The sequence below is a fragment of the Grammomys surdaster genome, unplaced genomic scaffold (genome assembly GCF_004785775.1).
Source record: "Grammomys surdaster isolate TR1022 unplaced genomic scaffold, NIH_TR_1.0 243, whole genome shotgun sequence".
Classification (NCBI taxonomy): domain Eukaryota; kingdom Metazoa; phylum Chordata; class Mammalia; order Rodentia; family Muridae; genus Grammomys; species Grammomys surdaster.
In genome coordinates this window covers 1,419,744-1,423,864 of record NW_021604688.1, presented here as the reverse complement: position 1 = coordinate 1,423,864, position 4,121 = coordinate 1,419,744, and positions in this window count along the sequence as shown.

The window sequence follows — 4,121 nt, the reverse complement described above, 5'->3', positions numbered from 1 at the left end:
AAAATGTTGTCTGAAGACAGGAATCAGCTATACATATTGTGCTGAAGGTGTTGGCAGTGTAACTGACTGCATGCATTTCCTTCTATTATGGCTGACAGAGATGGTTGTTTGAAGAGAGAGACAGGAGTGAGTCTGAGGAAGAATTCCCTTTTCACTTGTAGTTGGAAGTAAAAAGCCCAACTAGCATCTTTTATTATTTGGAAATAACATTTCTATTGTGGAGGATAAAAGCATTGCAGTTCTGGGAATGGGTGTTATAAAAAATATCACGGGTGGTTATTCTGAGACTCACTACCAGTTTCTAGGGGCACAAAACATTTCAAAAGGGGATTCCAGGGCTGAGATGTTTGCTCAGTGGCAGAGTACTTGCTTTAGCATGCCAAAATCCTGGGCTCATTTCTTGGTTTTACCAAAAACAAAGAAAGGAGGAGGAGGAGGAGGAAGAGGAGGAAGATCCCTGATCTGTTGATAGAGGGTACAGCTCAGTGTAAATGGGTAGGTCCTCGGAGGTGAATGTGGTTGTAGCTGTCTTCATCATCAATTCAAGGTAATGCCTGTGGAAAGTCTACTGAGGAGTGCTCTAGCATCTGCATCAGTTGGGTCTAATCCAAGAAGCTAATATGGATTCTAGGTGATGGCCTGAGTCATGCCGTTACTTTTTAAAACAAGGCTCTCTTGAATACAGTATGTAATGTGAAACACCATGCAGTTCAAGTGAGTAGGTCTCTTCCAAATCATACAGCATGAGCTCTGAAAGAGAAGGATCTGGATCTCTCATCTGTCACTTCTTATCTTGTTCACTGCTTGGCTTTCACTATGTACCTATTGAGTTTGTAAGTACATGAGCAAACCATTGGGTGAGAAGGCAAAGATGGAGAGAATTGAATGTGTTTCTTAGTTAGGTTCAGATGGGCCAGAGACAGAACAAAGGATGTCCTACTGGCTGCTCTTAACTCCCTTCAGGCTACGGCCCAATTCAGTGAACACCTATTCACAGAGGACTTCAGCCAGGCCTGGTAGCTGAGATTCAATGAACACTTAATTGTGCTCCTCAGTACTTATTTAAATATCAATTATTTTACCCTCGATACCTTTCATTGGAGATATTATTAACTCTGTTTTATACCAGTCAAGAGTCTGAAGTAATGCATACTGGATTTTATTCACAGCACAATGGTGACATGCTGAGGATTTGGGCTGGATAACAGTCTCTAAAACAGAAGGCCATCACTACATCATGAAACATTAGGTAACTTAGCAGGAACTAGAGCTGTCACTTGCAAGTCCCTTCCTGGCCTGTTGGAAATAGACTTATGTACCATGATCCTGCTTTTCTAAAATTATGACATCTGTTGTCAAATGTGGGACTGTGAAAGGATGGCTTGGTTTCTGGTAGAGCGCTGGCTAGAAATGGCCTGAGACCCTGCAAGGGATGGAATACATTTCGCCATGCTCCCAGATTCCAGACTCCTGACACACGGTCTAAGATCTCCATTGGTCTGCGCTTTTCAATCACGTAGGGCAATATAGTCCCTCCCAAAGAGGTTTGTGTCACCTAGCACAGGTAGAGGGCATGACTGCATGCTTTGGCCTCAAGAGATTTCCATATTAATGAGATACCTAAAGGGCAGAGGGTGTAGCCAATTAAGCATTCCTTCTTAGACCCTCCTCTCTCCTTATTTAACTTAGGTCTGCCCTAAGTTGTGTGTGTGGTGCAGCCAGATCCATCTATTTCCCCGCCATGACAATAAACCCTTTTGGAACCATGGACTCCCTCGTGTCTTTGGGGCCTTCTGTGGGGAACCGTGGAGAAGATGTCAACTATCTAACCGTTGTCAAATCTCCTGTGAAGGACTTCTCTGCATTCCAGCCATAAGGTCTGCCAATTCAAGCAAGCTAGCCAGGCTGGGCAGCCGAGTCAGCCAAGCGAGTACAGTAACCAAAGAATGGAGACCACTGGCCTCCAGGTCCACTCAAGAGCCCTGCCCCCCACAGAACTTCAGACTGAGTGAGATCTCCCTGCACCTGGGCATGAGCCCCGCAGTGTCTGCCCTACACCGCGCAGTAAACTCAGTCAAAAATCCTGAGCTTTTGCTGCTCCCTGGAGCCGCGGGAACCACAACCGCCCAACTGGATCCACGAACGCCCACATGTGAGCTAATCAGCCCGCAGTCAAATATCCAAGCATGTCAAGGATGGTCACAGGGCCAAAGAGGCAGAGAGGTGCAGAACTGAAAGCTTCAGCATCCTAATCTACTGTCCTCACCTAATTTTAGTCTCCACTCTCAGCTCTTTAGAGATAACAGGCTGTTTTCCCTGCTTTGGTCCAATGAACATTCCCAACCTCTCCAGCCATTCCCAACCTGCACTCACTCTTTACTGCCTGACAGCTACAGTTAGCACTTCCCACCACTTTACTGGCTCCTCCCTAGAGACTAAGCTCAGGATGTGTCTTCTTCAGGTATCCTCCTGTGTTTGCATGCCCAGAGCTCCTGGGAGAACTTCCTTTAATGTTATACTAAAATGTTGCCTGAGAGTTGATCTCTTAAGCCTTGGGAGCCAGAGGCAAGTCCTATCTATGCTTTTGAGGGTCAACCCAGTTCCAGGCAACCAGGACTGTAGTGAAATCCTATCTTTAAAACAAAACAAAACAAAACAAACAAACAAACAAACAAACAGAGTTGATTTCTTTAATGAGTCTGTGGTATTCCTCTGTGGTAGGTGCCATGCTTTGTTCCTCTTTGTACCCTCTATGCCTGTTTCAGTGCCTGTCATCAATACTTGTCAGACAGCATCAAAGCTTGCACAAAACATAGGCTAAGGCTCATGGCTCTGAATATGACTTCAATTTATATGGATGGAGTCTTGAGAGCAAATCTAAAATCAGGGTGAGAGATACCAGGTCAGACTGAAGGATGGGGCCAGGTTCAGAGTCTGAGAGCTTCTGTTAGGTCAGCCTTTGGAAATTGAAACAAAGAAAAGTCAAGCATTAAGAAGTTAAGATTAGCCAGAGAAAAACAAGTGCACAAAGCAGTAGGAGTTGTGGAGTAAAAGTGAGAAGCAATCCACCAGGAATCAGGACAGGCAACTAGTAGTTCTCCCAACTCCTGAGCAGGAAGTCACTTTCTTTCTCAGTACAGGGACTTCACCCATGCTGAGAACTGGGTGTGGCTTGCTTCCAGGTGCAATTGGAGAAGGCTGGGCAGACTTGGGTGTGGTTGGATTCCCTGCAGGCAGGTGAGCACATGGCCACACCCTCATGCATGCCTTTCCTTCTCTGAGGCAGGTGAGTCTCTCCTGGATCATTCCCTTCTCATCCCTTCTGATGCTTCATTCTCCCCATTTCTGCCACTCCTTTCTCTCTTTCTGTTTTTAATACTCCCATATTTTCTTTTTCTTCATTTCTGCCCCTACTGGGAACATGGTAGATCTGAAATTTGCATTCATCTATTGATTAGAGAAAATTTACCTTTTGTGCTTTCCCTTGAAAAGATAATTGCCCTCAGGTAATTTCTCTACCCCCATTTTTGAGAGACCAATTAATTATAATCCTGAATTCTCATTTAGAAACCATTAAAACTTACATGATAAAAGCAAGGTTTTGGAGATAGCGGTGTGGGTGGGTTGGGGTGCTGTGACTCTGCCCTCCGTAAAAGCTGAACCATTCTATCAAGAGTGTCAGACAGGGAAAAGGACCCCCCTCCAAAAAAAAAAATCCCACAGTCTTCCAGAAAAGTTACCCTTCAGGGTCAGCTGTTCCTTGCCTTCCCAGAACATCATTCCATACTTTATCTGACCACAGGAATCCTGGGGACCATGTTATACACAAAGAGCATCTGTCAGAGTAGGTTTCTTTTTGAACATAATGTCTGGAATATTTCAATCATGTGTATGAGAAAATATCTAATATCTTCCCAGACAGAACAGAATGGGGCTGGGAAGATAGCTCAGCTGGTGAAATCCTTGCCACATAGGCATAAGGACCTGAGTTCAAGCTTCAGAAAGTCAGTGGTGTGTGTGTGTTTTTGTGTGTGTATGTGTGTGTGCATGTGTGTGTATATGTGTGTGTATATCTGTTTGTGTGTGTGTGCATGTGTATGTATATATGTTTGTGTGTGTGT